Genomic DNA, 13,603 nt, shown 5'->3' with positions numbered 1-13,603 from the left:
TAATATTTTTTTAAAAAGATGGTACTATGAACAACTATACATCAGCAAACTAGACTACTTGGATGAAATGTACAAATTCCTGGAAACACACAAACAAGCTACACTGACTTGAGAAGAAATAGATCTCAACAAACCAATCACAAATAAAGAGATTCAATCAGTCATCAAAAATCCTTCAAAAAAAAAAAAAAAAAAAAAAAAGCCCAGGGCCAGATGGCTTCACAGGGGAATTTTATCAAACATTCCAAAAAGAACTAAAACCAATCCTTCTCAAACTTTTCCAAACAACTGAGGAAAAAGGAAGATTACTTAACTCATTTTATGAAGCTAATGTCATTTTAATACCAAAACAGGGCAAAGAAGCTGTAAGAAAGGAAAACTATAGACTGTTCTACCTAGTAAATGTAAATGCAAAAATTCTCAACAAAATACTAGGAAATCGAATCCAACAACACATTAAAAGAATTATACACCATGCCCTCATATGGTTTATACCAGGAATGCAAGGATGGTTCAACACAAGAAAACCAATTAATGTAATACAGCACATTGACAAATCAAAAGTGAAAAATCACATGATCACCTCGACTGATGCTGAAAAAGCATTTGAAAAAATTCAACATCATTTTCTGATTAAAAAAAAACACTTGAAAAGGTAGGAAGCAGAGGTAACTTTCTCAATATGATAAATGGTATATATGAAAAACCCATAGCCAGCATTGTACTCAATGGTGAGAGTCTGAAAGCTTTCCCCCTAAGATCAGGAACGAGACGAGGATCCCCTCTGTTAGCCCTTGTGCTGGTTTGGAAGGATTTATGTACCCTAGAAAAGCCATGTTTTTAATTTAATTTAGTTTTTTTTTTATTTTAAAAAATATTTTTATTGACACATCTTCACACACATATAGTCCATATGTGGTGTACAATCAATGGCTCACAGTATCTTCACATTGCTGTGTATTCATCACCATAATAATTTTTAGAACATTTGGTCACTCCAGAAAAAGAACTAAAAAGAAAAAACTCATATATCCCATACCCCTTACCCCTTCTGCTCATTGACCACCAGTATTTCCATCTACCCAAATCATTTTACTCCTAACCCCCTCCCCCCCCATTATTTGTCTTTTATCCATCTGTTCATACCTTGGCTAAAAGGATCATAAGACAGCATTCATTATATTTTGTCCAATCTATCTCCCTCCCCTCCGTCCTCCCACTGCCCTAGTTCAGGTCACCATCATTCATTCATTTATTCATTCACTAAGTATTGTTTTATACACGGCCATGTGCCGTTCATATTCTAGGCTTTGGAATTACATCTGTGAACAAAACAGATCAACTCCTGTCTTCATGGAGCTTACATTCAAGTGGAAAGAAAAGTGAAACATAAGTAAAATATATATTGCTAGAAAGTGACAAGTGCTTCGGAGAAAGCATAAAGCAAGGAAGGGGAATATGTTTGTGGGCAGGGGTTGAAAGGTCTCATTGAGAAGATGAATTCTGAGTTTTGAGTAAAGACTTGAGATGGAAATTAGGGAGTTTAGCCTTGTGGATTATTTGAAGGAAGAGCCTTCAAGAAGAAACAATATGTGAAAGGCCCTGGGATTGGAGTGTGCCTGGACTGGTCCAGGAACGGCAAAGAGGCCAAAGTGACTGGAGTGAAAAGCCATGTTTTAATCCTAATCCAATATTGTGGAGGCAGCTGTTTCTTTTATTTATTCAGTACTATAGGTTAGAACCTTGATTAGGTTATCTCCATAAAGATGTGACTCCACCCATTCCTGGTGGGTCTTGAGTAGTTTGCCGGAATCCTTTAAAAGAGGAAGCATATGGAAAGAGCCACAACGATAGAGTCCACCAGCCAGTGACCTTTCAAGATGAAAATGCCCCTGGGGGAGCTTCATGAAACAAGGAACCTGGAGAGAAAGCTAGTAGAGGCTTCCATATTCACCATGTGCCTTTCCAGTTGAGAGAGAAATCCTGAATGTCATCGGCCTTTCTTGAGTGAAGGTAACCTCTTGTTAGTGCCTTAATTTGGACATTTTTATAGATGTGCACAGCCTTAGAACTTTAAACTTGCAACTTAATAAATTCCCCTTTTTCAAAGCCATTTCGTTTCTGGTGTATTGCATTCATGCAGTTAGCAAACTAGAACATCGCTATTATTCAACACTGTATTGGAAGTTCTAGCTAGAGCAGTCAGGCAGAAAAAAGAAATAAAAGGCATCCAAATTGGAAAGGATGTAGTAAAACTTTCTTTTATTTGCAGATGACATGATACTAAACTTAGAAAAATCCTGAGAAATCTACAACAAAGTTACTTGAGCTAATAAACAAATTCAGCAAGGTGGTGGGATAAAAAATTAATGTGCAAAAATCGGTAATATTTCTGTATGTAAGCAATGACCTAGCTGAGGAGTCAATTAAGGATAAAATTCCATTCAAAATAGCAGCTAAAAGAATTAAGTATCTAGGAATGGACTTAACTAGGGACGTAAAGGACTTGTACACAGATTACTATGTAACATTGCTAAAATAAATCAGAGAAGATATAAATAGATGAAAAGACATTCCCTGCTCATGGTTAGGAAGGTTAAATTACTTAAGATGTCAGTTCTATCCAAATTGTTCTACAGATTCAATGCAGTACCAAAGTTCGAACAACCTACTGTGAAGACTTGAGGAAGCTAGTTATCAAATTCATCCAGAAGGGGATGAGAACCTAAATAGCTAAAAACATCCTTAAAAAGAAGAACAGAGTGGGAGGATTAACACTTACTGATTTTAAAACTTATAAAGCCATAATAATCAAAACAGTATGATTCTGGCACAAAGAATTATTGACCAACGGAATCAAATTGAGTGTGCAGAAATAAACCACCAAATCTATGGTCAGATCCACTAACTGGAACAAAATAGTCTTTTCAACAAATCGATGTGGGAGAACTGGGTATCAATAGCCTAAAGAATGAATGAGGACCCTTACCTTACACCCTATACAAAAATTAAAAGTGGATCAAAGACCTAAATATCAGAACCAGTACCATAAAGTACCTAGAAAAAAATGTAGGGAAACATCTTCAAGACATAGTAATAGGAGGTAGCTCCCTAAACTTTACACCCAATGCACAAGCAATAAAAGAAAAAGTAGATAAATGGGAACTCCTCAAAATCAAATGCTTTTGTGCTTCAGAGGACTTTGTTGAGAAATCCCTGGATTTGAGCCGGGACCTGGTGTCATATGATTTGAGAAAGCCTTCTTGACCAAAAGGAGGAAGAGATAAATGAGAAAACATAAAGTTTCAGTGGCTGAGAGATTTCAAACAGAACTGAGAGGTTATCCTAGAGGTTATTCTTATACATTATATGGATATCCCTTTTTAGTTTCTGATATATTGGAGTGGCTAGAGGGAAGTACCTGAAACTATTGAGCTTTGTTCAGTAGCCTTGATTGTTGAAGATGTCTGTATAATGAAATAGCTTTTACATTGAGACTGTGTAATTGTGAAAACCTTGTGTCTGATGCTCCTTTTATGTAGGTTATGGACAGAAGAGTAAAAATATGGAAAAAATAAATAATAGTGGGGACAAAGGTTAAAATAAATTGGATAGATGGAAATGCTTGTGGTCAATGAGAGGGAGGGGTAAGGAGTATAGTATGTATGAGTTTTTTCCTTTTGTTTCTTTTTCTGGAGTGATGCACATGTTCTAAAAAATTATCATGGTCATGAATACACAACTATGTGATGATATTGAGAGCCATTGATTGTACACCATGTATGGAATGTTTGCATGTTAAGATTTATCAATAAATATATTTTAAAAAATAAAGACTTTGTCAAAAAGGTGAAGAGGCAGCCAACTCAATGGGAGAAAACATTTGGAAATCACACATTGAATAAAGGTTTGATATCCTGTATACATAAAGAAATCATACAACTCAACAACAAAAGAACAAACAACCCAATTATAATGTGGGCTAAAGATATGAATAGGCATTTTTCTGATTGAAAAGTGTCGTATAGACCTTTGTATCCCACTGATTAACACTACAAATATAAATAAGTTCTTGCATGAACTACTGCAAAGGTATGAATCTTGTACAAAGAGTATATAAGTTTGGGGTATAGGTGGAAAACTACTATTGCATGCTCTGGGCTATGTTTAACAGTAAAACATCAACACAACAACACCAGGGGTAAATATTGGGGGGGAGGGACAAGAGTTAAGGGGAGATTTAGATTTTCTATTTGGTGAGGATGTGTTTATTGGTTATCTTTTTCTTGGGAACAATGAAATTATCTAAAATTAGGAGTGTTGATGTATAGGTGATGCCCAATGAAAGGAGGTGGCTGAAGGATGCACTGACTGAGTAGATTGGTGAACGATGGTATCTACATATGATCAGATATTGGGCTGCTACCAAAAGAAACGAAGTTATAAGACTTGAAACATTGTGAATGAACCTATAGGACATTTGGTGAGGTAAAATAAGCCAGAAACAAAAGAACAACTATTGTTTGGTCTCATTTAGAAAATACTTTTAAGAAAACAGGGGCCTAGATTGTAAGCTCTTATAGAAGTCACATTTAGACTGGAGTGGTAATTGTTATTTCTGGAGTTTGAGAGGCTATTTTATATATGTATAACCTGGTAGTTAGAGATAAGAATGAAGCCAGTCAGATCCAGACTAAGGTAATTCAGAATGTACTGGTAAGGAAGACATAGTTTGTATTTAAGAACCTCATGTACTCTTTGAGACCAAAAGAAGAATTTACTTTGTCCAGAACCTAAATTATCTTAGTACATAATCTCACTCAACCTGTTCGGATACGTCATTTAAACAATCCAATCACAGGGAGTCCAGAATAAGAATGAGGACTTTTAATCCTGTATAGCTGAATGCAATGCCTGGATAAATCCCAGAGCATATTAAGCACATAATCAAAAAGTATCTGCAAAGTTCCTTGAGTGACAGGAGAAAAAATATGAAACAGACTTTACCATCTGGGAAACCCCTGATACTGTGTCAAACCTTAGGGACACCCAAATCAATAGGCCAACCCTTGATCTTGAGGCTTGCCCTTGTGAAGCTTTTGTGTGTAATGGAGAAGCTTAACCTGCCTATAGGTATGCCTGAGAGTTACTTCTGGAGGACCTCTTTTGTTGCTCAGATGTGGCCTCCCTCTCTCTTCAACTCTGCAAGTGAAGTCACTGCCCTCCCCCCTATGTGGGACATGACATTCAGAGGTGAAAGTTTCCCTAATGGCATGGGAGATGACTCCAGGGAATGAGTCTGGCCCTGGCACTGTGGGATCAACAATGCATTCTTACTTAAAGGGGGAAAAGACATACAATAAATAAGGTATCGGTGAGAATTCACTGAGAGAATTCAAATACAGTTGAGAGGCTACTCTGGAGATCACTCGTTCACAAGCTTCAATTGGACAACGTTACCTATCATAGCTTGCCAGACCCCAACCAATACCATTATTCTGGGCAGTGTGATGGTGACTCAGTGGCAGAATTCTCGTCCGCCAGGCTTGAGACCTGGGTTCTACTCCTTGTGCCAGCCCACGCAAAAAAAAAAAAAAAGTCTATTAAAACCATTCCTGCCAATCCTAAAGAACACCTAGGGCATTATATAAGATTCTACAAAAGTTGCATGCACTAGGGTAACTTTCCAGAAACCTACAACCTCCTGATGGGTCCCTGGACCAGATAATTCCTGAAATGCAGAGGGGCCAGCCTCTCCAGTATATCAACTAGTTCCATCCCCCCATCATATTATAGAGAGTGCCTTCCAACATGAAAGAGTTAGAATGGCATAGCCTAAATATCCCTAAAAACTGGGAGAAAGATCAAAGGCGATGGTGGAATTATAAGGAGAAGGTAGAGTTTAACAAATAAATATGATTGCTGAATCATTATATTGATATTTCTTTTAATCTACAGTATCTTAGAGCAGCTAGAAGTAAAAACCTAAAATTGTGGAATTGTAATTCATACCAAACCCTGAAATCTGTTCTCCAACTAATTGTTGTGATGTGCTTTGAAATTTATTGTTTTTTGTATATATGTTATTTTTCATGAAACAGTTGACTGTGATGATAAATTCATAGCTATATGATGATATTGTGAACCATTGATTGTATACTTTGGATGATTACATATGGTATGTGAGTATAAAATAGATATCAATTAAAAATTAAAAGCTGTTTGGGGTGACGTGCAGGGGTATAAATCTCACTGGCAATGTATGACATGACTCCCAGGGATGACACTAGCACTGTGGGATTGACTAAGGCCTACCTGACCAAAAGGGGCAAAAGAAATATAATAAAATAAGGTATCAGCGGCTAAGAGATTTCAAGTGGAGTTGAAAGGCCATTCTGGAGGTTACTCTTATGCAGGCTTCAACTAGATATTGCTAATTTCTGTGGTATGCCAAGCCCCTCCCAGTGGTATTTCTGTAAATCCTAAAGAGTACCTGGGTTCTGAGACTTCTAGAATATAAAGTTTCACTCACTAAGATTTTTTTTCAGAAACCTAGAGCCTCCAGATGGTTCCTAGGCCAGATAAGCCCTGAAACCCAGAGTTACTAGTCTGTCCAAAAGCATCAACCAGTTGCATCTCCCTACCCCATAATGTCAACACCCCTTTTCAGCAGGTAGACATTAGAATGGCCATTGCCCAGATATCCTTAAGGAGTGGGAGAATGATCAAAGTAGAAAGAGAAGTTGTGTCAGAAAAAATAGGATTTAACAAATGAGTATGCCACTGAATCATTGATATTTCTTTTGAGTTTCCAGTGTCTTAGAGCAGCTATAAGGAAACACCTGAAATGGTGGAACTGTAACCCATTCCATGCTTTGAAATTTGTTCGAAAACTATTTGTTAAAATGAACTTTGAAAAAAATACATACTTTGAGGGGGTGCAGGGGTGGTTCAGTAGTAGAATGCTCACCTTCCATGCAGGAGACTCGGGTTCAATTCCAGACCATGCACCTCCCTCCCCAAAAAAAGTACTTTGAAATTCATTGCTTTTTTGTATATATGTTATATTTCACAATAAGAAATGTTTTTTAAAAATTATGTATATATCAATAAAAAGAATCAATTGGCCATCAATCGAGGATTTGTTTCTGAATACTCAGTTTGATTTCACTGGTCTATATGTCTGTCCTTGTGCCAGTTCCACGCTGTTTTGATTACTATAGATTTGTACAAGTTTTAAAATTGGGAAGTGTGGGTTCTCCAACAATGGCTTTGGCTATAGTGTGCCTTACCCTTCTATATAAATTTGATGATTGGCTTTTCCATTTCTGCAAAGAAGACACTGGAATTTTTATTGGATTTGCAATGAATCTGTAAGTCGCTTTCAGTAGTTTGACATCCATGAACACGGGATGTCCTTCTTAGGTCTTCTTTAACTTCTTTTAGCAATTCTGTATAGTATTTCACTGTAGAATATACTATAGTTTATCCATTTCAGTGTCACGGGCAGTTGAGATTTTGGTTATCAATAAAGTTTTATCATTTTCTCCATAATAGCCATGCACATAGTTTATTAGATTTTCCCAAGTATTTCATTTTTTTAATGCTGTTGTAAATTGCAACTGTTTTTAACTTTATTTTTATAAATTGTTGACTGTTTTATAGAAATACAATGAAATTCTTTTTTATTTAAACATATATCTAAAGTCTGTAGATCTGATTATTCTGTTGGCTATTTCTGTGAGCTCTCACTCCTGTTACCTTGTTTCCTTTTGTGATTTTTGACTGACATGATATTTCTTGGAACTCTGAGGCCTGGGATGAGAATGGGTTCTTCAAGCGAGATTAGCTTTTACTTTGTAAAAGAGATTGCATTTAAGCTGGGATGTCTCATTCAGAGTTTGGGGTTAAGACAGAATTTCAAATAGGAAGAGCATGAGCAAAGTCAGGGGTGGGAAGCTTTTATTAGTCCTGTTGAGGAAAAGTTCTGTTTTTCTGGAATACAGTATTTATGAAATAGGGAATTATATTGAACAGAACCTTGTAAAAGTTCCTTGATTGCCATGTTATGGAATTTAGACTCTGCCATTAAATGTTTTACGGTAAGGCATTTCCTTCATTTTTTAAAAAAAAGGCAGTTTTATGAGATAAACTCACATTCCTTCCAGTCTATCCAAGGTGTATAATCGATGTCTTCAAGTATATTCCCAGAGTTGTACATTCATCACCACAACCAATAATTGTGGTTTGGGCATTTCCTTTAAAAGATTTTTTTTTTTTAATGGAGGGCTTCACGAATTTGTGTGTCATCCTTCTGCAGGGGGCATACTAATCTTCTCTGTATTGTTCCAATTTTAGTATATGTGCTGCCGAAGTGAGCACCTTTTTAAGATTTTTGTGATGCCAGTAAGGAATATGGATTAGAAGAAGATAAAGCTGGATATAAGTGTGACCAATTAAAAGGCCAAAAATAATCCAAGTGAGAGTTAATTTATTAGGGCAACAGATATTTACTGAGCACCACTAAGTACCAGTAACCTACCTAAATGCTTAGATAATACAGACCTGCTCCTGGCTTCTCAGAGTAAACAAGTAAACAGGCCATTTCTGTGCAGTTGGGAAGTATGATGCTAGGGGCAGTATAGGGTTCTTAGGGGAGCACTTCATAGGGTTACTTTACTGAGACCCTGGGGTCAAGGACAGTTGACCCTGGGGGACTTTTCAGTTGCAACCTAAAAAAGTTTAGATGGAAATTAGCCAAGTTTAAGTAGAAATTAGCCAAGTTTAAGTAGAAATTAGCCAAGTAGGGGTATGATGAGAACAGTGTTTTAGGTTATAGCATGTGCAGAGGCCTAAAGGTGAGAAAGAATTCTCTTGGGGATTGCAAGTAAAATAGTGCTTAGCAGATTGGCACAGTGCATGACCCAAATTTAGCCCCTCAGATATGTTTTGTTTAACCCACAAAGTATTTTAATTAATTAATTTATTTATTTTGAATCTCCAGACTTTGTTGAGATGTATTCATATAGCATATATTCATCCAAAATAATCAGTGTCTCACAGCCACAAAGTATTGTAAGAACATTATTTAGTGACCAGTCTTTGAAAAAAATAATGAAACTTTTCCCATAAAAATCTGTATTTCTGGCTCTTGTAAAATCAGAAAGATTTTATCAACATTGTAACAACATTGGGCCCAAATTCCCTTATGGCAGTAATCAGCTAGAGCTATATAAAGGCTGTCTTCTGCTAGCCAAATTTTTTTATTGTTGTTTGTTCTAAGCACCAGATTAACTAAACTACCTACTCCCTATAAGTACTTTGAATTTGGTGTTCCCTGGGCTAGAGGGTAGAATATTTAAGGGGATGCTGGAAAAGTGTGTAGGGATCAGATTATTCAGGCATCCCAAGCTGGGGTAAAGATTTAGGATCTCCTGAGCAATGATGGCTCTGAAGGTTTATAGAGAGGAGTGGCATGATTAGATTTACATTTTAGAACAATTAATCTAGCTGTAGGGTTGAGAATAAATTCACAATGGCTAAGATTGAGACTCTAACACCAGTTAGAAAATTGTTACCACAATCCAAGCCAGAAATGTGATGGCTTGAGAATGGAAGTGGACAGATTTGAGAGTTAGTTTCAAGAGAATTAAATGTAGTGGATGAGGAGAAGGAGGAATCAAAGATGATACTCATGTTTCTGTCTTGAGCAACTGGGTGGATGATGATGAAAATAGGAAATAGTGAAGAGGAGTATAGGAGAAATAAGGTTGTGAATATGATAAAAACCAAGATCATGAAGGTTTAATGAAGGGACTGGCAAGGAAGGTCAGAGTTAAAAATGCCACTTAGGTTTTGAGCCTGGGTGGCTGTTGCTATCATTAACAGAAATAGTAAAAAAGAAGTTATGGGAGTTAAGGTAACATGTTGAGTCCAGTTGAATTTGAAGTACCCCTAGGCTTTGTGGGTGGAGCTGACTGGGAAACCATTGAATGATAAATCTGGAGCTCAGAACAGAGATCAAGATGGAGTTAGAATTGGATGGAGACAGATATTATCTGTCTAAAGGGGATAGCCAAAGTGGAGCTTTATTAAGATTGCCAAGGTGAGAGTAAAGGGCTTGGGATAGTGAAAACAACTTGGTATTTGGAGCCAAGTCTTGTTTCTTTCACTTGGGAATGTTTTTGACAACGCATTATCCCTCTTTCAATATATTATCCCTCATTAAATTAAATGAGGATTAAATGAGAGTCAGAATAGCACCTGGAGCCAGACCTTTGGATTCCTGTTCTAGCTTACTAGCTGTGTAACCTTGGACAAGTTACTGCTGCAGTTTCTTCACTGCAAAGTGAAGATAATAATAGTATGAATTTTGAAAGGTTGTTGTGAGAAAATGTTTTCAGACACTTCACCAGGAAGTTACATGTATGGCAAGTAAGCTAATAAAAAGTTGCATTATAGAAATAAAACTATAATGAGATATCACTATACCCTCATTAGAATATAAAGCATTAAAAAGATTAACCATACTTAACGCAAGTTTCGGTTGGATATTGCTACTATCATAATTTTCCAAACCCCAACCAGGACCATTCCAGCCAATCCTAAAGAATACGTAGGGCTTTCTTATATAAGATTCTACAAGAATGCACTACAGTAATTTTCCAGAAATTACCTACAACCTCCAGATGGGTCCATCAACCAGATAACTCCTGAAACCTAGAGGGCCCAGCCTCTCCAGAACATCAGATAGTTCCATCTCCCTATCCCATATTATTGACAGCCCCTTCCAACAAGAAAAAGTTAGAATGGCATAGCCCAAACACCCCTAAAGAGAGGGATAGAAAGGTCAAAGGTGATGGTGGAGTTATACAGAGAAAGTAGGATTTAACAAATAAATATGATTGCTGAATCATTAAATTGTTAACTCTTTTAGTCTCTAGTATCTTAGAGCAGCTAGAAGTAAAAACTTAAAATTGTGGAATTGCAACCCGTGCCAAACTCTGAAATATGTTCTACAGCTAATTGTGGAGCTGTGCTTTGAAATTTATTGCTTTTTTGTAAATATGTTATTTTTCACAAAAAAGAAAAAAAAAGTCGATTGTAATGATAAAAAAATATTTATTCCTTGTAGGCCCCTATATTCTGGAGCAGCTAGAGGGAAAAATCTGATGTATGGTAGTCCATGTAAAACTCTGAGATCTGTCCTGTAACTGCTTGTTGAAGAGTGCTTTGAAAACTTGCTTTTTTTTCTTTGCTTTGTATATGTGTTATACAATAAAAAAGTTTAAAAAAAGATTAATCATAATAAGTATTGGAAAAGATTGGAGGAACGGTAACTCTCATGCACTATTGATAGAACTGTAAAATAGTACAACCACTTTGAGAAACAGCTTGATAATTTCTTAAAAATTGGAACATATATCTGCCATATGACACAGCTGTTCCCTTCTTAGGATTTACCCAAGAGAAATAAAACCAAAGACTTTGTATATGACTATTCAGAACCGCTTTATTTGTATTAGCCCCAAACTGGAAACAACTCAAATGTCCATTACCAGATATATTGGTAGATAAATTGTAATATAAGCATACGATGGAGTACTAGCCAGCAATAAATTGATATACCCAACAATATAGATGAATCCAAAAATAATTATGCTGAACGAAGCCATACAAAAAAGAGTGCATACTGTATGATTTCATCTATATAAAATTCTAGAAAATGTATACTAATATATATAGACAAAAAGCTCTATATATTAGATTAGTGATTAATATATATCAGTGATTGGTGGGGATGGGATCAGGGGAAAGTAGGGATGGATGGGATGGAAGGGAGGAAGGAATTAGAAGGGATCAAAAGTAAACTTTTTGAGGTAACATGTTCATTATTTTTATTTTGTTGTGGTTTCATGGGTATGTGTCAAAGCTTATCAAACTATACCTTTTAAATATGTGCATTTTATTTTATGTCAGTAAAAAATTTTTTTATATTATTAATTTTTTAATTTTTAAAAAATATGTAACAAACAAAAACATTCTTAACATATGATCATTCCATTATACATATATAATCAGTAATTCACAATATCATCACATAGTTGCATATTCATCAACATGATCATTTCTTAGAACATTTGCATCAATTCAGAAAAAGATTAAAAATTCATACATAGCATACCCCTTACCCCTCCCTTTCATTGATCACTAGCATTTCAATCTAAAATTACTTTAACATTTGTTCCCCCTATTATTTTTATTCCATATGTTTTACTCATCTGTTGATAAGGTAGATAAAAGGAGCATCAGACACAAGGTTTTCATAATCACTCAGTTACATTGTGAAAGCTATGTCATATATACAGTCATCTTCAAGAAACGTGGCTACTGGAACACAGCTCTACATTTTCAGGCAGTTCCCTCCAGCCTCTCCATTACATCTTGACTAACAGGTTGATATCAATTTAGTGCATAAGAATAACCTCCAGGATAACCTTTCGACTCTGTTTGGAATCTCTCAGCCATTGACACTTTATTTTGTCTCATTTTGCTCTTCCGCCTTTTGGTCGAGAAGGTTTTCTCAATCCCTTGATGCTGAGTCCCAGCTCATTCTAGGTCCCAAAATGTCCCACGTTGCCAGGAAGGTCCATACCCCTGGGGGTCATGTCCCGTAGACAGGGGGAGGGTGGTGAGTTTGCCTGTTGTGCTGGCTTGAGAGAGAGGCCACATCGGAGCAACAGAAGAGGTTCTCTTGGGGGTGACTCTTAGGCCTAATATTAAGTAGGCTTGACCTATCCTTTGTGGGGTTAAGTTTCATATGAACAAACCCCAAGATTGGGGACTCAATCTATTGCTTTGGTTGTCCACACTGCTTGTGAGAATATCAAGAATTCTCCACTTGGGGAAGTTGAATTTTCCTCTTTCTCACCATTCCCCCAAGGAGACTTTGCAAATACTTTTTTATTCACTGTTCAAATCACTCTGGGATTTATCGGGGAATCACTCTGGACAAACCTACAAAGTCTCATGCTCTACTCAAGGTTCCATGTATTTACGGTGTTCAGTTAAGCTGTCCACAAAATTATATTAGGAAATGCACTAATCAAAATATAAATTTTGTCCCAGATAAGTATTTTTTACTTTAGTCTTACACATAAGTTAAAATTTTAAAATATTAATTACCATCTATTTTCAACACCCTGCAGTATTGACATTCCTTTGTTGTTGAAGGGAGGTAAAAAAAAATTTTAATTAAAAACAAAGGACTTTTTCAGTTAAAAAAAATTGTTGTTGTGAGGATCTTCTGAGATAGCATACAAAGTGCCTAGTTCCTGGCAGAGTAAGTGCAACAATGTTAGCAGTGGATATGAAAATACTTTATAAAATGTAAAGTACTGGCAATTAGAGTAGAAGTCATCTTCGAAGAAGACCTGCATTTAAGGGATGGGAAGAAAAGGAGAGAGTTAAGAAAAAAGAGAGGAGTAGTCAGAATGTTAGGATGACCTGGAAGCTACCATGTCAAAGAAGTTTCAGTGGGGAGGGGTATGATCAAGATTGTTGGTGTGATGATTTATTTATAAAGAATTTTCTATCTACTTCA

General features: G+C 36.3%; 1 protein-coding gene and 1 non-coding gene across 4 annotated transcripts in view; one reads left to right on the top strand and one right to left on the bottom strand.

Annotated features, from left to right (window-relative positions):
- Positions 1 to 13,603, top strand: part of HDAC1 (histone deacetylase 1) — a 62,714-nt gene that overhangs the window by 35,007 nt on the left and 14,104 nt on the right. The window lies entirely within an intron of this gene.
- LOC143675233 (U6 spliceosomal RNA) lies at positions 8,276 to 8,382 on the bottom strand. Its single transcript, XR_013171475.1, has one exon. It is a non-coding gene; the product is annotated as a U6 spliceosomal RNA (small nuclear RNA).

This window comes from Tamandua tetradactyla, chromosome 2, assembly GCF_023851605.1.
Source record: "Tamandua tetradactyla isolate mTamTet1 chromosome 2, mTamTet1.pri, whole genome shotgun sequence".
NCBI classification, from domain to species: Eukaryota; Metazoa; Chordata; class Mammalia; order Pilosa; family Myrmecophagidae; genus Tamandua; species Tamandua tetradactyla.
This window is presented reverse-complemented; position numbering and strand designations above follow the sequence as displayed.